The sequence below is a fragment of the Ornithodoros turicata genome, chromosome 2 (assembly GCF_037126465.1).
Source record: "Ornithodoros turicata isolate Travis chromosome 2, ASM3712646v1, whole genome shotgun sequence".
NCBI classification, from domain to species: Eukaryota; Metazoa; Arthropoda; class Arachnida; order Ixodida; family Argasidae; genus Ornithodoros; species Ornithodoros turicata.
Window position 1 is genome coordinate 143,375,412 of NC_088202.1, and position 27,160 is coordinate 143,402,571.

The 27,160-nt window shown below is 44.8% G+C and overlaps 1 long non-coding RNA gene across 1 annotated transcript; it reads right to left on the reverse strand.

Annotated features, from left to right (window-relative positions):
* Nucleotides 1-18,977: 18,977 nt before the first annotated feature.
* LOC135386281 (uncharacterized) lies at nucleotides 18,978-26,698 on the reverse strand. The gene is made up of 3 exons (XR_010420650.1): nucleotides 26,592-26,698; nucleotides 24,646-24,762; nucleotides 18,978-19,124 (listed from the first exon to the last, which is right to left on the reverse strand). It is a non-coding gene; the product is annotated as an uncharacterized LOC135386281 (long non-coding RNA).
* Between the last annotated feature and the right edge of the window lie 462 nt (nucleotides 26,699-27,160).

Sequence of the window (27,160 nt, forward strand, 5' to 3'; positions counted from 1 at the left end):
TTGAGGATTTCCTCTGGGGAAGAACTTTCAGAGTTCAGTTGGGAAATACTGTATCACGTCCTTTCATCCAGGAAAACGGTGTTCCGCGGGGATCAGTTTGAAGTGTTACACTTTTTATCGTAAAGATGAACTCTGTAGCAAATGCCATACCGTCATCAGTCACATATTCACTATATGTTGACGACATTGAGGTATCTTATTCCTCATCTGACCTTGCTATATCTGAGCGCCAACAACAGTTAACATCCAACAGTTTAGCTATGACCTTAGTTGTCCATGCGCCATAAAAACCCGAATCATCATCATCATCATCATCAATCACCAGTTTAGTCAGATGGTCCCACGAGTATGGTTTCAAATTCTCTCCAGAAGACCGTCTGTGTTTGTTTTTCAAGAGTTAGGGGACTGTTTGTTGAACCTACACTTAGAATAGGCACACAAGATATAACTGTTCAGTCTGAACATAAATTCCTTGGACTGGTCTTTGACGCAAAGCTGACTTTTGGAGCACATATCAAGCACTTGAAGAAAAAGTGCATGAAACCATCAAACCTGTCAAAAAGTACTCTCACATTGGTCTGGGGTGCAGATCGTAAAACACTGCATCGAATCTATTCCTCCACTGTCCTTTCAAGGATGGACTATGGATGTGTAGTATACGGATCAGCACGACCATCTACTCTGAATATGTTTGATCCCGTACATCATCAGGGACTGCGTCTGATCCTTGGAGCCTTCCGAACGTCACCTGTGGAAAGTCTCTATGTGGAATGTGATGAGTGGTCCTTAGAAAGGCGTCGATTCTATTTTAGCACTTCATATGCACTAATAATAAGAGGTTATCCATATCATCCAGCCCTTCGATGTGTTAAGGAGACACACTACCAACAGCTCTTCCTGAACAAACCCTGTACTGTACCTCCGTTTAGCATGCGTGTGTCACAAATGACTCAGGACTACGTTTTTTTTTTTTTGTATAATACTATGATTGCAGAAACCAGCAAAATAATTCCTCCATGGCAACCTCCCCTGAAATGCGACAAGCCTCTAACAAAGTTGAAACAAGCGTGAAACCCCGAGAACCGTCCTGCTCCAAGAATTTGAGACCCTAAAGGAAAGCTTCGGAAATCATGTGGAGCTATACACAAATGGCTCAAAGACAGACGCTGGTGTTTCATGCGTAATGGTTTCTCAAACAGGTACACGATCTCACCGCTTGAAAAATATCATGTCCATCTTCACAGCAGAAATTTATGCAATTATTTTAGCTATCAACTACATCTTGCAGCATCACATCAAATCTTCAGTTATATACACAGATTCACTCAGTGCCTTACGGGCCCATATGTGGCATTCGTAGAACAAATAATCTCATTGTTCATCGTGCGAGGTACCTAACAAGTATAGTGACTAGTAGATCTTATAAATTAGTTATTGGCTGGGTACGTAATCATGTTGGGATACCTGGCAGCGAACAGGCCGATACAGTTGCTGCAGCTGCCCTTTCCAGTGACATAACTCCTTTTGATATTCCTTCTCAAGACCTTAGGCCTGTCCTGTCCTTTATAGCCCTAGTAACTTTTGCGCAAAAAAAAAAAGAAAAAAAGAACTCAAATCATCATGAAATCATCATCACCTTAGGCATGTCCTGAAAAAAAACCTTATGGCCTAAGCTGCCTTTGCGCCATTAAACTCCGAATCATCATCATCATCATCATCATGTATGAAAAAAAATCCATCAATAAAAAATGGCAGCAACACTGAGACAAACACAGATAGCAACAAGCTCCGTTTCGTTAAAAGCTGTATAGGGAGGGCCGACACTTACTTTTGACAGTCGTCTACATGAGGTCATCTCATCACGATCGCGGATCGGACACACTCACCTAACACATGGATTTCTTCTTCGCAGAGAGGAGCCCCCTCAGTGTATACGCACTGTGGGGAACAACTCTCTGTACTCCACATTCTTATCACGTGAACCCTACATCAGCCCGATCGTCAACGTCAACCTACATCATATTGTGACGTGGCAGTGACGTGGCATGCTCGTAAGCTCCTCCCACTGGTGGTCACTCTTCGTGCAAGAGGCATTGAAAGATTACAAACTGCGTTATTTAAGTGCGACAACCCATAATTTTCATAAAAGAAAATGTGAGAACGACAACAACGAAGTGTCTTCGGAATAAAAGAAGGGTGCGGACGCGACCGGATGTCAAAACACCATTCAAGGCTTCGTTTTCGAGCAAATGCTAGATAATCTCGGCAGCTGCGCCGAAAAAGTGACGACCACCATGGCAGCCAAACGCTTTCTTTTGGCGTCACGTGAAAACACCCTGTACAGGGTGTTCAAAATTAAGCTTTTTTTAGCACTTTTAGCAGTATATAAATCTTTGGCACTTTATAAATAGGCGAACAAAAGAAAACTGGTGGTAGTTTTTCTGTTGCTCGAGTAAGAAACAGGTGCTACATAATTTAGCAGCACCTGTTTCTTACACAAGTAGCGCAAAGTTATCATCCGGTTTCCTGTCATCGCTGTGTTTGCGCAGCGCTCGTGAACGCTTAATTTTGAACACCCTATATAAACATACTTTACCTCTCCACCCAGCCCTCCTGCTGGGTGATGAGCCCTGGTTGCCATTTTTAAGAATTTACAACTTTTTTTAGAGACATTGACTGCCTATCAGCTAAATAGTCTTATATACGATTTTACCGCATCAGATCACGGTTTGTGACATTTTACAAAGGATATTGTTTTAGCGTAATCGTTTCATTTTTAACTGGTCATAATTTTCACCACAGTTTTGGCGCACTATAGCCTTAGTAGTTGCTTGTGCGCCATAAAACCTAAATCATCATCATCATCAATCATCATCGACTGCAACCGTCATCGTCATCATTATATGTCCGGCAGGATGTCGCGCACCCCTATCGTTATTGTTACCACTAAGGAGCACAAGTATACGATTTATATCCTCGCATAGACGTTAATTTTAGGTCCTAAGGCTTTCTCGTTCTTCTGCCATAATTTTGTAAAGTTGTCAGCGCACACACACTGTAAGATACGCCTATATGTATATTCACAATGAAGGACATTAAAGGGAGACTCCGCACCAAAAACGTGTTGAGGTAAAAGTGCGACATCAATCCGTACCATATGATATTTCAGTGAACACAATTTCACATCCCCAAGTGGCCCAGATGACTAGAAAATGAATATTTTCCTTCGAGTGATTAGGCGCTCCTCCACGAAAAATCAGTCCAGCAACACTGTGCTTCACCTCAACGGTATTCATCGTATGCGGCTTTCTGTAGCTTTTGCTGTTACCGCTGGCGAATATTTTAGAACGAAATCGAGGAAGCAGACGACTGGTCATCCATGCGACACGAAGTTACAAAGCGCGTGCACGAAAAACAGCCGGTGGCCCACACGAGACTACCGGTGACGTCACGCATGGTACAGGAGGTAGCAGAGGGTAGCTTCAGAAGTTTCGGTTTCGTTTTGAGCTTCCTAGCTCTTTTGGCAACTAACGAGTCCTCGATTGCTAAACCAACTGTATTTTTCATTTCGGAAGAATGTATCAAACTTATTGACACAGCCAGTATAATAGTTTCGGATTGCCCCGGAGTCTCCCTTTAAGGAGACGTTTTTTGGTCTTCACAAGCACGCGCTCAAAACTACGAGCCGCCATCTAAATCTCATCGAAACAAATGACAAACAGATCAGACACAGGATGACGCGAAACTTCCTGGCATTACAGTAGATGCGTGTCTTCATCGTTATGTGACGATGGACATCGCTGTTCTCAATTTGTTCTCAAACAATGCAGGGAAGAAACCGCTGAAGCCAAAACCTCTTTCGAAGCCTCTATTCATTTCTGCAAGAACCACTCGCTTCCACGACATCATCGTTACTTTTCTTTCTTTTGAACTCCTCGTTCCTCTAACCCTAACTGATGGGCTAGCGAACCCGGAAGCGAATCGTGGTATCGGAGACATATCAAGGATGCGCAAAGAGGCTTTAGGAATATGACGCTCGACGCCATTGTGGACCCACAACTGAGACTGCCTCCGGCGAGGGACCTTCATTGTGTAGTCTTTGGACGAAATGAAGCGTCATCTATTGTATGGGCCATGATTACCAACCATTCTGGTTAGCATCCTTGAAGTGTGGGACGCTCGAGTTAGGAAGTGTGCCTTTACGTCTCAGTGTCCTTTGTGTCCTCGTGGACAGGTGCTCGTTAAAGGGGCTGGGGCACTTTGATGAGTGTGGTTGTTGCCTCATACGTCAGAGAACTGGGAAAATAATAATTTTTCGTAGTGTTGTAGTGAGCATGATAGCAACCCTGGACACGCTCACTCAAGCTTAATAAACCCGAGATAGGAAACCCGGCACATTGGTCATCCACTATAGGCCACGCCCGACTAGGGTACTATATACTAGGGTACACTAGGGTACTGTATGCTACCCCAATTAGGATTTGGGCATACCCGACTAACCGTAACGGATTCTTACTCCGCGTGGAGGAACCACCCCAGTGAATACAATGCGGAGAGCAACTGTCCATATATACATATTCTCATTACACGCTCATCTCGTAACGCTAATATTGGCGGTAAACACACGATTTATAGGATTTTTACTTTCATAACGATATTTACAGACTTTTAACACATATACTTGCCCGCATTTCATTGCCCGCATCACCACCAACAATGGAGTAACTGCCCATTCGTCATCTCTCAATAAAGTTGTTGTTGTTAACACAGACACAGTCCGCGTACCTCCCAACAAAGAATGCTCTTCTTCATCATCTGTTGCTGCTCCTTCATAAACTCCATGAAAATGGACACGTGATTCATTTCTGTTGGGTCCCTAGCCATGGCGGGATTGCTGGGAATGAACTAGCAGACAGAATAGCTAGAGATACAACCTCAAGTGCTCTAGAGAGCACAGTGCAAATATCCTTTCAAGATTACAGAGCCGCAATCAAACACAGACTATTCACGCAATGTCAGCAGAGGTGGAGCCAAGAAACCGCTAATAAGTTGCACTTGGTAAAGCCAGTCATAAAAGAGCGAGGAGGTTGCACTCATGGTAACAGACACCATGATGTAATCTTGACACGATTACGAATTGGGCATTCCCACTTGACGCATAATTATCTGCTCCGAGCTGAGGAACAACCGGTCTGTCAACACTGTAGTGAACAACTCACCGTACTGCATATTCTTATCAGTTGCCCCTTGTATATGACTGCCACCGCACCACTCATTTTCCGATATCTTATCGATATCACTTACCATACCATCAATCTCTTTTACTAGGTGACGATCGTATTGTCTCTTATGACAGTATCCTTGGTTTTTTAGACGCTGCACGGTTGCTAAAATACATTTAGTCCTGTAATGAAATGAATTTCGCAGGCAGCGATTGTTTTTACAAGACTTTTTATAAAAAAGAAGATTTCTATATTAGTTAATATCCTAAACATTCATTGTCATTAAGTCATTGATTTGGCGCTCTTTGGCCCAAGTTGCCCTTGCGTTACCCTCAGTTACACACATACACACACACACACTTTTAGCTCATCATTCTAATCTTGATAGTCCATTCATGTACACCACCTAGTGTGGTGCATTATGTCTAGAGTTTGTCCTTGTACATACACACACACACACATGCACACACACAAAGAAAAGCCGAATCATCGTCATTATCATCATCTGATGTCAGAGGGCTTTCGCCATACCTATTGGTTCTCGTGGTTAAAGAACTATAAAGGATTTGAGGTCGAACTTATGCAATCAGCATGACGTGAGAGTGCTAGACTCAAAGGTTCAGCACAACAAGTTATATGCGCAGGAGTTTACTCTAAGCATTTTTAATTGGTAAATAAAAACGCAGTCAAGAATGTCAGGGCGACGACTGGTGGGAAGAAGTCCTCAATTTGTCAAGCAACCCTGTAAACAAGGAGACCGATAAACATATGGCTTTCCTGTTGGGATTTACAAATACTGTCTTAATTTGTGTGAAATAAAATACACAAAAGCCGAATCTTGCACTCAGTAGCTAAACGTCTATACCTGGGCCTTGTTTCAGCACCGTGACGCTGCTATCGTACGTCGCCCTGTTTGGCCCAGAGTCGTGCGCATGAGACATTTTCATGAGACGTCATATGGCGCGCTTGAGACAGGCTCCTCCCAATGGCCAAACTCTCCTAATAAACGGCTCTGCCCTCTTGAGCTTTCTTGATGCCTGCGGCCTCTCGACCAGTCTCTATGGCCCACTTTTTGTGTTTTTATGCGGTTTTTCTTTTTTAAAAGGAATAACAACTTCCGCATCACTTCAGTGAGTTTTAAAAACGCCTTTTACCTCTTCACCCAGCGCTATTGCTTGGCGGTGAGGATATCATCCCTTTTCTAGTAGAAGGGGCATCTCATGGCATTCAACGCGCCGAGACTGGGAGCTGACAGGGGTTCGAATCCGGGTGCCTGCGGGTGCCTGTACTCTATGGGTGTTTTCTCTGTTAATTTTCCTTGGACGCTTTAAGGGGACTATGAAACGATTTTTTTCTTCGTTTCGTTCGAAAGAAGACATTTTTCTGAGTCTAGAACCGAAATTTTACTTTCGTCGCGCGAGCGGATTTCTCGGGACCGAATTTAAACCGAGCTGCGAAGGCAGGACAGCTGGCGCCGCTCCGTGACGAGCTGCCGAGCGGAGACACAACGGGAAACTTGACGCGACCACGGCCGGCTCAGCAACACGTCATCGTGACGTGTTGCCGAGCCGAGGAATCCCGCCAGGAGCATGCGCCGTAGGACCCCGCGTATGCGTTCATCGGGAGTGGAAATCTCCATGACAGCAGCTTTCGCGCGATCGGCAGATTTCGGCAGTGGCGGCAGCCACAGCGCGAGCTCGCGGCATTACTTGCCATTGTGCAACACCAGTGACGTAACGGGGAACCGAAGTGCGGTCCGTACAGTTACACCTTCGGCAGGGAAATATGCGCGGGAGAGGAGGAACGCGGAAGAGACATTTCCAGCGCGCGCTCCTCGCAGAGTGGAGCGATTTCGTCCGGAAAAATTTGTGGCATATTAGTTTCTCTGCGGGAAAAACAGTTTCCACCGAAAAAACTATGGGGGTTCGGGAAATTTCATAGTCCCTTTAAGACAAATGTCGGCACAGTTACTTGTGAAGTCGGCCCAGGACGCATGAGACCCCTGTGCAATGGCCGTGACGTTGTCCGCATGAGCGTGGCCGGCTATAGGAAACAGTTCTGTGACACCACCACCACCACCACCACCACCACCATAGTAGAATGTTACAGAATATGACCAGGCTCCGACTGTGCTTTCTCGGTGTTTCTCTGGGTTATCCTCAGATGGTTTAACAGAAACGGCAGCACAGTTCCTTGTGAAGTCGGCCCAGGACATACGATCATCACGAGGAACGTTCCTCGCCTTTAAGATATCACACCCTCACCACCATGGGCGCCGTCAGAGGGGTGGAAGTGGGCCGAGTGGGATGAGAGTCCCAGTGACAGAGCAATGATGAGGAAAGTTCCGTATTACACGTATGAACATGCCATATAGTAGCATCCGATATTAGGTGTGCACAACGAAGAAGTGAGAGGAAGGAAGTGAGTCTTTATGGCCATACCATTCCAGGATCACCGAACAGTGCTTAAGAGAGACGTACTATCGTTACGGCAGGAAAGCTGGAATAAAGAAACGCAGAACAAGTTACACATGATCAAACCAGCAGTTAACGAATGGGGTAGCAGTCACAGCAAAGGCAGGTTTTATGAAGTTACTTTTGCAAGACTTCCGATCGGACATACCAAGATAACACATCGTTACTTACTGTTAGTGTTAGGTGAAGAATAGCCAGAATGCCATAATTGTTGCGAACCTTTGACAGTAATACATATTCTTTTGACGTGTCCTTTATATGAACATCATCGCCGCACTTACATCTCGGCATTTTATCGATATCACATTCCTTATCACCCTTCTCTCTTGCTGAGTGAGGAACCAGTTGTGCCACACATAAATGTCATCAAATTTTTAGAGACCACTAAGCTGAGAAGTAGCCTGTAAAAGCTTGGATCATTTAACAGTTTTTAGAGCATCTATTTTATGATGTGCTAAACAGTACTTCATTAATCTTTTCATACCCATTAATTCACCTTGAGCTCGCATTCGTCATTGATTTGGTACTTTTTGGCCTTAGTTGCCCTTGCGCCACTAAACTTTCAACTACATACATAGATACAGGAATAGTCTGTGGAACTATCATCGCATTATTTTTCTTCGTATAACCAGCCATCCAGGAATAGTGTGTTGTGTAGTAACCGCTTTACTTCTTGTGTATGTCACCAGCGAATCTCGCGAAATTTGGATAGAACACGACCAACATATGTATTGCATGCGATTGTTTCATAGAAATATACCGGAGGATATTTTACCTAGTCTACCACCTCAAGCGGGGACGAGCCCAACCCAAAGGTTACAGGCGAAACTTTATTTTTTGCTTTAAATATAAGTATTCTACTCTATGCTGATTAAGTTGTAACAGGATATTGCTTTCCAATCGATTTATGTGTTGATTATGTTTGACAAGAGTCGCCGTCGCATAGTAAAAGTGGCTGCTTTGATCTGCATGCGGAAACGTTCTCTAACGACCTCTGGCGGTGTGCGAGTCAACAAAGTGGCGCCTCCTCCCTTCTAAGCCTCTTCCATGAATACTTCATGAAGGACACGGGAAGCCCGGGGTCTCTGGTAACGGAGGCCGTGTGTTTATGCGCCGTCGATGTGTAATACATTGTGGACTACTAATGAAGGGTCATGCTGCTCCACTATTCGTAGTTAGTTCATTAAAAGAGTGGGACGTGTTTTGTGTAGAGGGCGGATTTAAGCTGTCGACCGTTGTGGTTTCCAGGTTCTGATCGAGTATGGTGAGATTGTGAATCCGCGGGCTACGTGGAACTGATGGACTTCAGTATGAAAAAGCTACCATGTTTTTCGTTCTATCGCGACAGAAGTGCGAGAAGATAAGAAGAGAAGAGAAGAAGAAGAGAAGATAAGAAGAGAAGAGAAGAAGAAGAGAAGATAAGAAGAGAAGAGAAGAAGAGAAGAGAAGATAAGAAGAGAAGATAAGGCGTGTTGGTTGAGTAATATCCGTGTCACACGGCAAACCGAATGACATTCCCAGCGAATGACAATCGCACCGAATGTCATTCGTTTGTCTTACATCGAGCTACACGAAGAAACAAAATGTCATTCGCAAATTAATGTCAGTGTCGATAACTACGACACCAGGGCCGAACATCTGAAGCATTATACAGACACATTAGTTATATTTTTATTTCTTAAGCTCGAACCTAGCGAAACATTATATTATTTAACAACATCGTTGCCTTTTCAAAGGCACTTAATTGGCTAAGTACCACAAGCAAAGACGACTAAGAAGCCTATTTGCACCGCACTTGGCAACGTGGCGACTGGGAACGAGGGTAGATCTCCGAAAAACTGTGTTTAGCCTTGCTTCCTTGGTGTCAAAAGTTATCAAATTCGTGATAAAATATGAAAGTATAACTTTTCATTCGTCTTTCGTTTCTTCGAACTGCTTATCGTTGTTGTTTTTGATACCACTCTACTGCGAGGGTACGCTGTCGGTGCGAGAGAGAAAAGCGAATGAGTTCCCCGAACTCATTCGCTGGGCGAATATCCTTCGCATGTACTGCCATTTGATTTCACCGTGTGACACGAAACGAATGTCATTCAGTGCGAATATCATTCGCTGGGAATGACATTTGATTTCACCGTGTGACACGAAACGAATGTCATTCAGTGCGAATATCCTTCGCATGTACTGCCATTTGATTTCACCGTGTGACACGAAACGAATGTCATTCAGTGCGAATATCATTCGCTGGGAATGACATTTGATTTCACCGTGTGACACGAAACGAATGTCATTCAGTGCGAATATCATTCGCATGTACTGCCATTTGATTTCACCGTGTGACACGAAACGAATGTCATTCAGTGCGAATATCATTCGCTGGGAATGACATTTGATTTCACCGTGTGACACGAAACGAATGTCATTCAGTGCGAATATCATTCGCATGTACTGCCATTTGATTTCACCGTGTGACACGAAACGAATGTCATTCAGTGCGAATATCATTCGCTGGGAATGACATTTGATTTCACCGTGTGACACGAAACGAATGTCATTCAGTGCGAATATCATTCGCATGTACTGCCATTTGATTTCACCGTGTGACACGAAACGAATGTCATTCAGTGCGAATATCATTCGCTGGGAATGACATTTGATTTCACCGTGTGACACGAAACGAATGTCATTCAGTGCGAATATCATTCGCATGTACTGCCATTTGATTTCACCGTGTGACACGAAACGAATGTCATTCAGTGCGAATATCATTCGCTGGGAATGACATTCAATTTGCCGTGTGGCAGGGGTATACCCATGGGAAGAAACGCGACGAAACACGGACGGGCGGAACAGAGGACGCGTCCTGTGTGCGTTCGTGTTGCTTCGCGTTTGTTACCATCCCAAGCAGCACAATGTACTGAAAGTCGACTGCAATAGGCAGGGGTTTATCCAGAATCCCAAGCATGGAGGGGTGTTTTAAAAAATTGGGGGGGGGGGGAGTCATTATTATTACCGACATGTGTCTAAAGCTGAAATTGCAAGGGTACCTCCTGGAAGGGGGTACACGGGTGAAAAAATTAGAGGGGCGTCACTGAACATTTGGTGGGGGGGTGTAGGGGGGGTCCGGGTAAATCACTGGCACTAGGGGTGGACGGTATGTGTCTTATCAATGTTCTTTAGTTTCACGAGTCTGTTCAAGGCCTTCCACATACCCGTCCACCCCTATTGCACACTGCTTTTAGTACATTGCGCTGCTTGGGATATATTTCGCTCTAATCGAACGTAATCTAATCTAGACTCCCTCGAAAATGTTGTTGACAACACTTTTCCACTGGGTCCTTTGTCTCATAAGACAGGTGTGGTGTGCACTTAAAAATTCAGTTGAGGAAAAGTCAGCGACAATAGGTGGCGGGATTTGAACCCACAAATAATGCTAATGACAATGGTGCCGTGATGTCACACGTAAGGTTTGACTCCGCAGTGTTCGAACCCACACCGCACTGATTGCCGGTGGGGTGTGCTGCGAATTACGCTACGGCGACATTTCTTGTTCTTTTTCAGTTCGAATACTCTATTACCCGTTGCTAGTGAAATCCTAGTACGTATCGCGCTACGCACTCACATGAAGGTCGACGTGGCGTATCGGTGTGCTCGATGATGACGCATATTAGTGCGCTCACGGGATTGCATAGCACTTGTAAACAGAACAGATGTGATGTTATCTTGTGAGTGCGTTAATATGCGGCATGATCAAGCTCACCGATACGCCATTTCTACCTTCACGTGAGTGCGTAGCAGGGCCGAACTCACGCCTTATCGGATGATTGTGATCTTGAGCTTCGAAAGCCCAAAACGCCGAGCTATGGTTGTCACGCAGTCAGTTGTCACACTCGCTACTTAATGAAAACGAAGCAGAGCAGCTGAGCCATTTTCCCGCTGTTTGTTAGCGGCACGAGCAACAACTAACTGAACAACAACAACAACATAGATGAATGGATGATGATAATGATGTGCAACTAACTGAAGAAACCTTCATTGTCATGGAAAGTATGGCAAAGTAGCACAAGGCATGTTTCTGTCACGCGTAAGTAAAATTTTCCGTTCTTGCAATTTTGCACGGCACACCCTAAAGCACTAAAGAGTGCACGAGTTCGTAATGTTTATTCAACTTTCGGACACCTTTTCACGGATTTTTAGCGGAATACTCACCACAGTTAAGTCCCCTGCTGAGGTAAAGTGATTGCAGGTGTCATATAGGTGTCATTTGTCCCGTAGGAAGCGGGGTAAGTCGCTACGTGCTTCAACTGGTAGAGCAACTGACAGCGCAAACTACATCCGCAAGAAAGCGCTTCAGTAGCTTTTTTAGTACATCTTAGAGATCGTGTAATAATTTCCTGCCGCTTTTTACATTTACAATGCAGGTCTACCAGTCAGTAATGGCTAGCTTAGCATGAATCCTGTACACCTAGGACAGACGTGGAAATATAAAATGTAAGGCTTAAGATAATAGGTTCTTCTCTGCTTAGTTTGTTTTCCATGTGCACTTCCAATGGCATTTCATTCGGCGTACACCTCCGCAATAGAGATTACGAGCAAAATGAAAGCTGAGACAGCCTGCCCCTGCCCGTGTGACAACCTGCCCCGCGCTACTGGGGCGTATCGTCACACGTGATGACTTCCGCGCAAATCTCTTTTATAAACCGTTATTGGAAGCCAGCTTTAGTTTAATGTGTGCGTTGTGTTGCCAAAAGATCGCACTAAAAGACAGCGTTGGTGTCATCAGCATGACAAACGTGCTGTCGCCACAGCAAAGTCAGAAGTAAAAACTGTGAAAACTCTCCCCGGTTCGCCATGCACAGTCTTGCGGTGACCGTTAATTAACTCACGGAAGCATCCAGAAGTGATATTTATAGACCTTTCAAAGGCTTTTGATCGGGTGGTCTATTGTAAATTAACTTCAAATCCAGGAGGGACAGGTCCAGGATGGACAGCAGCTGGTACACAGATAGCTTGCTCGCAGTTCGCGTATTCTGTTTCCTGTGTGTGAAGAATATCACAACGCCAATGAATACAATTACATAGATGGTCTCCCTCCTCAAGCACACCGCGGAGTCGGAGACGAAAAATACTTTGATTCTCTCCTAATACTTTGACATTAAAATAAAATACTTTGATGACAAGCAGCATAATCGGAATCACTCTCAAGTTGGTACGTTATTTCAACTATTATTTAAAAGCAAATTATGAAATTTGAAAAATTTTCATAACGACAAGTCGTGGCTGAGCTCAAAATCCGTGTGTGCTGAGCTCAAGATAGCGGGTTCAAACCCTGCCGAGGACGGTAGCATTGTTGCAGAGGTAAACATTGCCTCCAGGACCGTCTGTCGAACAGTTTGGGGCACTATGACCTAGTTGTCCCTGCGCCATAAAAACCCATATCATCATCATCATCATCATCATCATCACCGTCTGTCGAATACTTCCGGAGTACGTCGAAAGAATTCCAGGTGGTCGAAGTTATCCGCAGTGCTACCCTGCGGCACGTACAACATGTCGCCACACGTACAGGCAGAAAAATTTTACGTGTAACATCACTGCGCCATTATTATTTAAGTCGTAGCTGCGAGATATACGTGAGCGGTCAGTGTAAATTTGTTGGTGGTTGTATCTTCTTGCATAGCCAAAAAAAAAAAAAAAAGAGAAGAAGAAGGAGGAGGAGAAGGAATCTTTAAAACATCCCTTTGGGCTTGTTGGTGATAGATTTCCATAACGTAAAAGCGCTAAAACCAGGACGAATACAGACACACAGAGCGCTCGATGTTGTGTGTGTCTGTGTTCGTCCTGGTTTTAGCGCTTTTACGTTATGGAGAAGGAATCTAATATGGGGAGAAAGTACAACATAGAGAAAGATCCTGAACAGTTTGAGATGGTGGTATTTCTATTTCCGAGCTCGGGGGAACCGTGGGCCGACTTCACAAGCAACTGTGCCGGCAGTTGGCACTGTATTTGGCATTTGGAACTGCGCAGGTGCCCGGATTCAAACTGGGTTTAACCTCTGAGTCTCGGTGTGAATGCCATCACCTGCCCGTTAAGCCATGGGAACTGGTAACAGTTCGACCAGGCTTTTCTCTGTGCTATACACCCTTTACCTTTGCCTTGGTCCAGTGCTCACGACCGGTTTCGATATCACGAGCGGTGTCGGGGAAGTAAGTTCTGATTTGCTCTTAAAAACCCATTTTCAAAATATGCTCAATTTTTTTGGTTACACTTGTGCCATAAATTGCATTTCTACGCACTTTTTACCATTATTGCGGTACTTGTCATAGCAGGACATCAGGTTTTGCATCCCCGGACCGTGCGCTGGCGCCACCTGTTGTAAAAACTATAGATGAAAGTCAAGTGCTCGCCGCTTGCTTCACATTGTCTCGATTGTTTTCATCTTGTTTTTCATCTTCGAGAATACGCCGAAAACGATGTCGGCGTTCTTGTTTAAATAAACTGCCTCTTCCACCGCACGCAGCAAATTATCGTTGACGAACGACGACCCGTCTCGCGTTACGCCCGTTTCCATATCCCTAAATCCACATCCATATCCATATCCCTAAATCCATATCCGTAAATCCATATTCATATCCCTAAGTCCATATTGGTAAATCCATATTCATATCCCTAAATCCATATCCTTGCCATTGACTCACTCGTATAAGTTTTCCAATGCGAGCATTTAGGAACGATATACGGATGGATGTTTAAACAAAAATCTGGAGAATGTAGTTCCGCAAAAAAAATAAAAAAATGTGTAGTTTTTAGTTTTTGTATTTTAGATGTTACTTCTCCCCTTTTTTTTAAGTACTACACCTACTTCTTGCTAGTCTTATTTTAATCACAGTGTTGGCGCATTATGACCTATGTAGTTAATGCGCCATTAAAACTCCAATCATCATCAGTTCTGCAAAATGTGGACCCTTCTACTCCGTGACACTTAAAGCTGACTGATCAGCGACCACTTGGGATATTAAAAGAAAAGCGAATGAGAAAAACTGGAATGTGGAGAAGAAATTATATAAAGCCGAACTGCGAACGAAGAGGGAAATTACTCTAGTACGGATATGCCTGACGCAATATGTCAACGCATGACGTCTTAATATACAGGGTGGTCCACCAACCGTGATAGAAATTCATCGTAAAAACGTAGGCCTTGGAGAGACATGCGGTCAAGGAATTTTTTTCTGCCAATAATTTTTGCCACATATTGTTGACATTTTTATTTCATTTCGGTAGACGGAAAGTTAATTTCTTGAATTGAACTCCAAAATTTCCCAAGGAAACCTAACATTTTCTTTGCGGAATTGGGTTCCCCGCTGTCATTTTACGCAATATAGCACATAACCCCACGTGCAATGCAATGGCAATTGCCGAAATAAATTCGCCGAAAATCTGTGGAAATGAGCCTTTGGCTCGGCCTCCTTTTTGACGGCTCGTAGCCAGAGCGCAAAGCTATGAAGAAAGGATGTTACGTTGACACGCCACACGAGGGGGAAAGGGTTACAAGCCTTACCCACGGAACAACGCGCGGTGAGTGCGGCAATCAGAGCTATCTTATCGAAAATGAGGTCACCCGACGGCTTGTAACCCTTTCCCCCTCGTGTGGCGTGTCATTGTAACCTCATTTCTTCGCAGGTTTGCGCTCAGACTACGAGCCGTCAAAAAAGAGGCGGAGCCAATGGCTCATTTCCACGGATTTTCCTCGAATTTATTTCGGCAATTGCCATTGCATTACATGTGGGATTATGTGCTATATTGAGTAAAATGACCACGGGGAACCCATTTCCGCAAAGAAAACGTTAGGTTGCCTTGGGAAATTTCGGAGTTCAATTCAAGAAATTAACTTTCTGTCAATTGAAATGAAAGAAAAATGTTACCAATATGTGGAAAAAGTTATTGGAAGAAAAAAAAAACCCTTGACCGCATGTCTCTCCGGTGCCTACGTTTTTGACTGTGAATTTCTATCATGGTTGGTGGGCCACCCTGTAGATTAATATCAGTATCAGGATCGATATCAGAATATCGATAACGATCGAGTAATATGGCAGTCCCTGCCCAACAGTCACCGTGGATGTAGCACGTGTAGAAATCAAAGCAAAGGAAGTGTCGTGTTTTTTTTTTTTTTATTACTGTCTTCGGTTATCAAAAAGAAATGATAGACGATTTTACAAAGATGAACGCGCCACCACGCGCGCGGTGCAAAGCATCATGGGAACTTCGAGGGGCACTGCTCTGTCGTCTGCTTCGGTTATGGTTTACCCCGGATGACGCTGCAGCTGTGCACAGCGGAAACGTTGTTGTTCTTCTTCTACCTCCGCCTCTGGTCGTCTCGAAAAGATGTGGAGACCTGTAAGTTTCCATGAGCCCTTGCGGCGAATGCGCGGCCCATAAAACGGTCGCCGAGCCAGTATCGCTTGCGGTGCTTTGGAGTAGCCGGCTCCTGTGTTTTGTAGGAGCCACCATCTCCATATTTTTCTTTTTAATTCCAACTCCCGCTTGCGGTGCATTTCCCGGGGGGAGATCTTTTCCTAAAATCTATTGAATTAAACGCGAGATTTACGCTGTTACACTTCACCTTGAGAGCTATAAAAGAAAATTGAACGCAAAAGGCTCTGCTTACGATGGCCCAATAAGGCCGAAACAGCTGTTGCTGTCTCCCTTCATATCCGCGTTCTTTCATGTTCGCCGGGGAGGGAGACGAAGCAGTGAGAGCCTGCTCTTCGTTTTGAGGGCGAGAGCGGTATTATTTTTGAAGCGTGATACGGGCAAACATTGTGCTTGTCCCTTCCTTTTACAGTTTATAATACAAAAAGTAGGATACGGATTATTTTCCAAGGTATATCTAAACTGGTAGCGAAAACAAGTTATAATTCCAAATCACACCCACCTGCAAGACTATCAGCATGAGGCGCGAGCGATCCTGGGTGTTTGTAGTTTGTAGAAGAGGTACGACAGTAAACAAACAAACAAGCAAACAAACAAACAAACCTTTACATGGCGCCTACCTACCTTTAGCATGGCGTGTGTTTGTACTAATGAGTTAGTCATAATTCCAATGTAGAAAAAACTATCTGTTGCCCAACTCGTGCACATATACAAAATCATCTACCACCCGAGTACGTCTCCGTATCCTGCACCCCTGCATAGTGGCCTTGTTTATCGGTGCATCTCTGTATCCGTGCCGTGTGTCTGTGCATTGTAATGCTTTGCAATTGTAATTAGCTGCGGACCAACGATGCCATGCTTTGTTGCAATGTACCCATTATGGCCACTCGTTGAAACAAATGCAAGCGTGTAATCACTACGTGTACATACAGCTGTATAGGCGGGAAATGGACCTTGAGTGAACATTCCTGATTTCTGCGTGGCCACGACGATGTCCTCCTGTTTGGAGTTGTCAAAATCTGTAATGAATTGCTGGGGGATGAGGCCCTCATTCATTTTGATAACATCGTTCAGTTTTTAAGAAATATAGGCATCATCAACGAATTGTAGTGTCTTATTTCCCCACTTTTATGTGTTTCACACCCCTGAATTTTTTAACCCTGTTTTAAACTAGTCGGCTTATTTTTAAGTTAAATGTCGTTTAAACTTCAACAAAGTCTTGGCGCATTATGATCCTCGTTGTCGTTGCGCCATGAAACCCCTAATTATCATCATCATCATCATCAAAATCTGTAATGACTGTATGTATTTCGAATTGATATGTGCCATTAAACCTGATATGATTTATTTTTCTCTATTCTCGTCTGGTATTGTTGCCGAGGGTGATTAGTATGGTTCGGTCAGGAAAACGGAAAGGGAATACAACGCAAACGAAGTGCGCGAATGTAAACGCTCCATGGCTAATTATGCCCCGCTTATTATTCACACTGCGGTTGTCATCTCTGACGTCATTTATTTGTAATCGTAGTAGGCCGCACTACGCATAGATGGCGCTGACGGGTCTCTATCATGGCGTCATTCCGAAGACGCAGGGGCCTATGCGTGTTATACTCTACCTGATTAGATATACAGTGAACCCTCGTTATTATGACCATGGTCGTTCCCGAAAATTTGGGTCATAATGCGGAATTGTCATATTAACGGGGGGGATTTGCAGAGGTTTCACTAAATTGTTCCCCAGCAGCATGGTCGTAAAGCGCGTATGTCAGATTATCGGGGGTCATATTAACGAGGGTTCACTGTACCTTGTATTTTATATTATTCCCATCGCGGATAATGTGCGAATTCCGACGTACTCAGGGTATAGTGGTGAGCAGGGTTGCGGAGTTGCCACTCCAGGGTTGGAATGATTCCCGAATTATTCCGGACTTACCAGAGCCCGGAATGAAATTGGAATGGCGGAAACTGTCCTAGGAATGGAATGAGAATGGAATTAGGCATTTTTTTTCGCAGGCGGAATGGAATTGGAATGAAATTGTCTGGGTGCTACATGGTCAAGGGCGAAATAACCTTGTCTTTGCGCTTTTTCCGTGCTGGGCAATGTCAATCTCCTCTATATAGCAACTGCTGGGCTAGCTAGTACGGTTACCGGTCCCATTTCTTTTATTGGTGGAATTAAAGGAATGGAATGGGGTTGCCGAGCCATTCCAGGAGTGGGAATTGGCCATACCTTTTCATTCCGAGGAATTGAAAGGAATTGAATTATCTGATGATAATTAGGGGCTTCATGGCGCAACGACAATGAGGATCCTAAAATGGAATTATCACAAATCTCCATTCCTCTGAATGGAATTGGAATGGAATGGGTGATCCCATTCCGCAACCCTGGTAGTGACTGAGAGGGGGAGAAATCTATATGCTAATAAAATAATCCTATTTGGACTTACAAAAAGATGACGTTGCGAAATCTCGTACCAAGGATTCTGTCCAGCTAATGCCACCGTTGTTAAACGTGTCAACTCCAAGAAGGGCCATCCGAACGAACGGAAAAGCCTTTAATTGCTAGGGAGGTCTTCTTCCGTTTTTTCTTCTTCTTTTTTTGTGTGCGTCATCAACCAGGTAGGACAGCGGCTTTGAACGTTTTGTCCCACCGGTTTCCTTTCTGTTCTTTCTCTCTTTTTCTTATAGCTGTTTCAGGAATCAGAGTTACAATGAAACACTCTTCGTGGTGCTAATCGGGAAATAGTAAAGATAAAGCACGCTAGCTACGTTTATAGCAAGACAAACACGAAGTGTGTTGCCGTTCGGATGTGTAGTATAACGTCATGCCTTCCAGAACAAGACTCGCAATGCATATACTTCAGTGAAAGCTTTATTTCCGAACTTGATGCCAGTTCTGGGGAAAAAAAATCTGCCCATGGTCTGCCCTTCATTCACAACGGCCGGCCCAGGACTCCTGGAGATTACACTGTTCACTGCAGCATTCAGTCTTCCATCTGCACTGCATGTACCAATAAATTGTATTGCAAGGTTAACAACATTATCGTTACACCCGTCGTGTAAACGATGTAAAGATGAGCGGAGCAACTTTTCAACGCATCTGTATAAACCGCATTATCACCCTTGTAGTCGCTGCGACAAAAAAAAACGATCATCATCATCATCATCAACAGAAGGAGAAACATAATTTTCCTAGTGGAGCTTACGAGAAGTATTCCTACAATAAGCCTCTTACAATGATAGAATTGTTAATGGCAATGTCATCATCAAAAATCACAGCGCCTGGACCAGATCGAATAACCTACACCATGCTACAGCATTTGTCAAACACTTCTCTGGAAAGTCTTCTTGATTTCTTGAATACTATATGGCAAAGAGGGCATATCCCTTCTCGCTGGAAGGTTGCAACCGTTATCCCGCTTTTAAAACCAGGAAAAGATGCGTCAGATCCATCAAGCTATAGGCCTGTAGCACTCACAAGTTGTCTTGGGAAGACTTTTGAGCGAATGGTAAATAACCGTCTCATACACTATCTTGAGGAAAATGAGTGCATTGACCAATATCAGTGCGGATTTCGGACGGGGTGTTCCACTACGGATCATCTTGTTCGTTTAGAAACTTTTATACGTGAAGCCTTTGTACGAAAACAACATTGTGTGTCTGTCTTTTTCGACCTTCAAAAGGCCTATGATACCGCATGGCGATATGGAATCTTGCTTGATTTGCATTCATGTGGAATACGTGGTCGTCTGTTCCACTGCATCGCCGACTTCCTACAAGGAAGATCGTTCAGGGTCCAACTCGGCACAATCCTTTCGCGTCCTTTTGTACAGGAGAATGGTGTTCCTCAAGGATCTGTTTTGAGCGTTACTCCATTTATTCTGAAAATGAACTCTATCGCTAAGGTTATACCTGCCTCTATCGAGTACTCGCTGTATGCTGATGATGTCCAAATATCATATTCTTCCTGCAACCTAGCCATGTGCGAAAGACAGCTGCAGCTCGCAATTAACAGGCTAACTAAATGGTCCAGTGAAAATGGCTTTAAATTCTCCCCAGACAAGACCATATGTGTACCATTTTCAAGAGTTGGAGGAATGTCTCCCGAGCCATCACTTAAAATGAACGGCAGTGATCTTGTTATAGGGACAGAATGTAAATTTCTACGTCTAGTCTTTGACAAAAAGCTTACTTTTCTTCCCCACATCAAAATCTTGAAGGCTAAATGCGTGCAGTCATTGAACCTTTTAAAAGTCCTGTCTCACAGGTCCTGGGGGGCAGACAGAGAAACGTTGTACAGGGTCTACATGTCTACAGTTCGGTCCAGGCTGGACTCCGGATGTGCAGTTTATGGATCAGCACGCCAGTCTGTCCTAAAGTGCTTAGATCCCATACATCATCAGGGCTGGCGACTGGTCCTCGGAGTATTCCGAACGTCACCCGTTCAAAGCCTATACGTCGAATGCAATGAGTGGTCTTTAGGAAGTCGACGAGCTTATCTTAGTGTCATGTACGCACTAAAGATTCGTACTTATCCACAACATGCGGCGCTCTCATGCGCTACAAGGACGCCTTTTGAACAACATAAACAAGTCTTCAGTCGTCCCTCCGTTTAGCATGCGAGTTTTACGAGAAGTTGAATTTTATGATTTTACCCACTACAACACCCAGCTTTTGCAATTTGGTGGGAGCCTACCTCCATGGCAACCACCACCACATTCCAACTCGTCACTGACCAAGTACAGAAAAAGCGATACTTCCACGACTGTGCTGCAGCAGGAGTTCGAGAGTTGTTTAAGGGAAAGCTTTGGAAAGCACGTGGCGTTTTACACGGACGGATCGAAGACTAATGCTGGTGTATCTTGTGCCATGATAACTGGGACAGTCACAGTAACTCATCGTTTACACAAAATCATGTCGATATTCAGTGCAGAGGTTTATGCGATCATCATAACACTCAACTATATTTTACAACATTGCATTGCGTCATCAGTCATCTATACAGATTCCCTCAGCTTACAGGCAATATGTTCAGTGCAAAAATCAAGAAATTTTCTTGTGCAGCGAGCACGATGTCTAGCTAATAAAATAGCTATCAGGGGCTATCGTTTAACCCTTTGCTAGGTGCCAAGCCACGTGGGCATACAGGGTAATGAAAATGCGGATCGTGCAGCTGCAGCTGCACTTTCAGCTGACATAACAGTCTTTGATGTCCCTTTTCAAGACCTCAGGTTATCTTTGATGAATGCTATCAACATCAAATGGCAGCAATTTTGGAGCACACAAGAGCAGAATAAGCTGCACTTGGTGAAGCCTCAAATAGGAAATCGCTCACAAAGTCTTGAAAACAGGTTACACGATGTCTTAAGGTGCAGGTTAAGGGTTGGACATACATACATGGCTCACGGGTTTTTGCTACGTGGAGAGGACCCACCTGAGTGCGTGAGCTGTAGAGAGCCCCTTTCTGTCCAACACATTCTAATTACATGCCCGTTACATGAAAGTTATCGTCAGCATCATTTCACTGAATTTTATCGTTACTCTTTACCTCTTCATCCAGCTCTTTTGCTGGGTGATGAGGCTATTGTTCCTTTTACTGGAGTACATAGTTTTTTAAAGAACATTGGATATCTTAACAAGCTGTGAATTTACAGTGAGCTCCTTTCTTAACCCTCTCATGTTTTTTTTAGGCCACCACTAGCCAAGTGTTTTAACATGAGCAGTTTTTAACTAGGTTCATCACATTACCTTGTTGTTTGGCGCATTATAGCCCTAGTAGCTTTTGCGCCAAAAAAACCAAATCATCATCATCATCATCATCACATCCGTATAAACGTTGCCTACAATCCCTGCCATGGTATTCGCGGACGTGTGTATGAGACTGATACAGCAATGTTCGGCACCCCTTCACAGTGCACTTGACCAAGTTATTATGGCCATACGCCAGAAAAACCCTAACCATCACCACCACCACCACCACCACCACCATCATCATCATCATCATCACTTGACCAAGTTTCTCTTACGAAAACAGTTTGCATATGATATAAAAGTGTTTTAAAGATTCGCATTGCTTCTGCAGAGCTAAGGAAGCCCCAGCGATTCTAGCATCAAGATGACGTAATGATGACGTAAGCCCGACGCACAAATGGGAGCGGCGCAGGCTAGGATGGCGACTGTAGAACAGACGGGCAAGCGCAGTGGCGCGCGCCTGGAGAGACACGTCTTCGTCGCCACCTATGGGCCGCCACATGTACAAGATAATTTCTAATGTGTAGTAGACACAATAGGCCAGTTTTTTTTTAAACCATCCCTTCACCGAGTTATTAAATTCACCGATTCATAGAATCGGCAATCAAACGAGGCTTGTAAACTGCTGCTTTAGGACATATTGTATTTATCACTCGCCCCAAGGACAAATACTATTTTGGGTGTATCCCCGATTTCTGCCGCTAATGCGCAAAAAAAAAAAAAAACTCGATAATCATCATCATGATCATCATCACCGATTTCTGCCACTAAAGAGGGCGAAGCAAGTTTAGACAACCACGTGTGATTCTTAACGCGACACACTGTCCAAATGTTGTAAGACGCGTATTCGGGATTCTGTAAACCTGTTCAGGCAAGAACGCAGCGTTTAATCCTCAGCCGGTGCTTCTTCCTACTGGCTGGAATGGGTAACCGCATTAATATGCTCCGACCGTGAACATACCGTGAAGTTTCAGGAGCCCTATGGGCGGCATCGTAATTTATCCACGTTGGGGTTGACAGACCGCAGTTCTTGTCGGTCTTTGGGTGTAAAGGCCAACCTCCACGGAGCGGATTTCTTGCAACGAAGTTCGCGCTTCCGCCACCAGTTGTTCGCCGGCACCAGCTCCATTCGGGGAATGGAGCTGGTAAAATGGAGCTGGCAAAACCAGCGGACGGCGTTGGAAGCTCATGCTCTGGATGTCACCGATGCCATAGTACAAGGTGAGAGCTCAGTCGGATCAGTTGCTCGAAAGAAATGCACTTAATCTTACAAATTTTGCAACTAAAGCCAATGGCTATCTAAAAAAGTGTGCGCAGTAATGTACCGAAAGGCCTATTCAATACTGCGAACAGAAAACATGTTTCTTGGCAGAGAAATCGTACTTCTAGCGGTGTAGTAGGACAGCAGACGACAGCACCCCGTAGCAGGAAGAAGGCGGCGGCGATTCACGAGTCCGCACCACGACCTACTAGATTATAACGACCATGTCGTATAGGCACCCCTTCCCAGCGCCGCATTTTTGGAAGGCACCGGTGGTGATACTCATCGTCCCTGTTATTGCTTCCTCAACTTCTACAATACGTTGTACTTCAGCTTACCTTAGTATTTCTGTACAAGTGGTGGATGTTCCACAGATGTTTCATTCTGAGGTTGATTATCATCATCGTTCTACGCGTTTTCCATGGAGGTAAGAAACTAAGCAGAGGGCTATAAGATCGGAGGGCCGTGGGACCCCTCTAGCGGTCGCTCCTGGCAATACCACGCCTATCTAGTTGCCCGGTCACGTGATCCCCACATGTTTCGGCGTTATGGCGATCTGCGCGGAGGCTTGGAAGTTTAGCAAACCTCATCTTCAGCGAACGTCTTACCTTCAAGGAGTCCATTCGCACAATACTTCGAAGGTTATGGGTTGTTTCAACATTTGCCGCGTGATAAATCACAGCAAAAGTTGAGCAAAACAGAAGAGAAGCCAGGCAATGTCACGATGACGTACGTACGTCTTCTAGCGATTTAGTGATCCATTGCTTCCACACTGAGATGATCTATCTTGTGTTTCAACGGGTGTGATAACTTCTAACTCCAAAGATGTTATGAAAGCGGAAACAAGTTATTAGGCAGCAGCTCGTCTCTGTATTCATGTAAGATACGCCGCGGACATGAAGGACGCCATGTTTGATGACGTCTTGCCGTGACGTTTATGGATCACGTGTGTGGGCAACTAACCACAATGCCATGCGCGTGCCACAGCACGCTCGCTTGCATTGGGAGAGGCGCTTAGGGCATCTCCTTAGTTTCTTACCTCCATGGCGTTTTCATATGAGCTATTGCCGTCGTCTGCTACGGTAGTCGTACATACGCTTCTGCGCGTTCAGAATTCAAATTTCCATCGTCCAATCGTGGTGCAGATCTCGCGTGTCGATGAGTAGCGCACCTAGCGGATCGTGCGGACGGACCGCCGATTATGACATGGTCGTTATAATCTAGTAGGTCGTGGTCTGGACAACGTGTGCAGACGACATGACAGCGCGGCTGGCGCAGATTCATAGCGGAAGAGTGCTTTGATTGGCCAGCCTCGCGTTCATCCACAGTTGACGCTTCCGGAATCGCGGACGCTGAGCGAAAATGTCTGGCATTGGTAGATCGCCGGCGAACGCTCCCATTCTTGCCGCCCCGCGCAGGACGTCCGATGCCGAACGGAGTTCCCAGCTTTTTCGCAGAACATTCAATCCATGGAGGTTGGTCTTAACAGTGGTTGAGACGTTTGACTTACCGGGAACGTACGAGGATAGCAGTTATATGCTCGACCACCCAGATAGGGAAGGGCTGCTACGACCACTGCCGTCAACACGACCAGCAAGAGTGCCAGGCGCCACATGAAGATCATATTCTGTTTTTGTTGAAAAGGGTCAGAGGTGTACAATTATGAAAATATTTCGATCACGTAGCAGCTGGTCCTGCTTCAAGCGGGTCATGATGATAGAACGAAAAGAAGTATTGTTCCGTAAGACCACAAGTAAGAACATCGTAAATTGGAACGATATTGTTTGTGGGTCATAAAAACTCCAGTCATCATCATCATTCATAATCTTCTTCGTATATTCCATGCGTCATAATAGACAAAAGTGTGTCTCTCACAATGGTACTTAAAGTGGGACTCCGCAACAAAATCACCACAAAGATTGTGACTAGCAGTAATCCTTGGGGTGTCAGGAACATACATACGAAATATCACGTTCCAAAAGTGCGCGGACTTATCACTTAGTGAGCGCTTCGCCTCTGTTTTAGCAAGAGGGCGCTGAAAGCAACACTGCTGACGTCATCCGGCATGGAAGAATGCAAGCTTCGTGGCAGACGACATGCTGGGTGACGTCACAGTATCGTCCTCCGGGCGAACCGCTGTGTGCTTTGTATTTTGGTTTGGTACTGTCATCATTTACGAATTAATTATTCGCACAAAATGAAAGCGAATGTTGTATTCGGGCGGTCCGTGTTCGGTATGATGCTCACCTATTTTTTTTTTTCTCGAATCTTTGCGAAGTCTCCCTTTAATTCATTTAAATTAGATTTAAATGGATAGTTCGCGCTCCCTCCATCAATTCGTTTCCACAGGTAGTGTCATTGCCTTATGAACCCGATTTCTGCGCTTTAGTTTTCGATGATTTTAGCGGTGTGATTCGTTATCAGCGTCATACCTTATTGGAGTCAAGACGGTTTGAACTTCCCCCGCGGAGAGGTGCGACGTCACTGCGACGACATTGGACAATAAGGGGGCGTTGCCTTTCACCTGGCGTGAACTTCGTGAGCTTCGAACTTTCTGACGTGGAACTCTCTGAACGGGGGGGGGGGGGGGGGGTGGCGTCACTTTCGCGATGTGCACTGAACTCCTTGTTCCTCTCTCTATTACACCGCGTCGGCTGAGAAGAAACCTTTTCTGGGTGTGTACTTTAACTCCTTTCATTCCCACATATATCACTCCCTTTTTGGAGAGAACAATTACTCCCAAAAAAAGGAGTCTCCTCATTCCCAGTGTAAGTTGTCCAGGAGCTTGTTCATCTCCAGATCTGCCGTTCCCTTTGCTGCCCTTTTGATGTCGTCTTTGGTTAGTGGTATATTTTCCTGCGTGTCAGGGAGTGGACTCCTTTTGTAGCCTCGTCCGCTAAGTTTAGCAACCGCCTTTCGTCGGACTGACAACGGGGGCGCCCAAAAACACGTCGACCGCTACGCTCTGGGGACTCCTAAACGCATGATGTGCCTGTGCGGTCTTTTTTGCGATGGGATAGCTTGTCAATATCCAATTCAATTATCATGACCTGCTTAGCAAATTTTCGAGTTCATTTCGTAAAAATTTACATAATCGAATTTAAGTCAGTTGACATTCACATCAGGGGGTTGCAAAAACCGAGTGAGAACAAATGACATTGAGTTTCTTTATTATATAATTCAATGACAAGTTTTATGGGACACCCTTTCGAACTTCTGACGGATGTAATAATTTCAATTACGCTGGGGAACGAACGTTGTCTTCAGGGCATTCAGCGTTTCGAGACCGATTTCGCATAACATGGAGCTGCCTGCTCAAAGAAGATCCATGCAACAACCATCCAGTCCACCAACAAAGCCCACATCCAACATGTGATAATCTAACACTCTCCAATTCGTAATAATAAGGAAGAACAAAGAATGAATGTGGGGCGAATGTCAGTTTCTGAGACTCACCGAAGTTGAGTGCTCTCACGAAGCTTACTGTGTGCTTCCGTAGAATGGACGGTGGAAGAATGGCGATGAACTGGAGCACATGTGCTTGCCCTTTAATTGCTCACAACAGCTGCATCGGGCAGCCCTCTGGAGCCTCATGTCTCGAACACGTCATAACTACAGGCTCGACTTTCTTGAGTAGTTTTGCCCTGCTACGTGTTTGTAAGAATAGCTGTCGCACGAAATGAGGGTAACCGAAACCATAAAACACACACACACACACAAACAGAGAAACCTCACATCTTGTGGTTACCTGAGGTCGTATGCCCTCACCGTGAATTTGTTCACGCAGTAGTTACATGACTGCCACTCATGAACAAAAATTGTATCTAGAGCACACCCTTCTATCTCCATTGCCTGCACTAGCAACCTTTCAGAACCACCAAGCTGTCTCTAAGTCAGCAGAACACACGCCTCATGCTATGTCAAAAGTACTTGGTTGTTGGTCAAATCCAGCCGTGCCCTGCCCTACCCTATGCGCTCTGCCCTGAGGTCAGTTCTAAACTTTTTGGACAGCATAGGACTTGGGT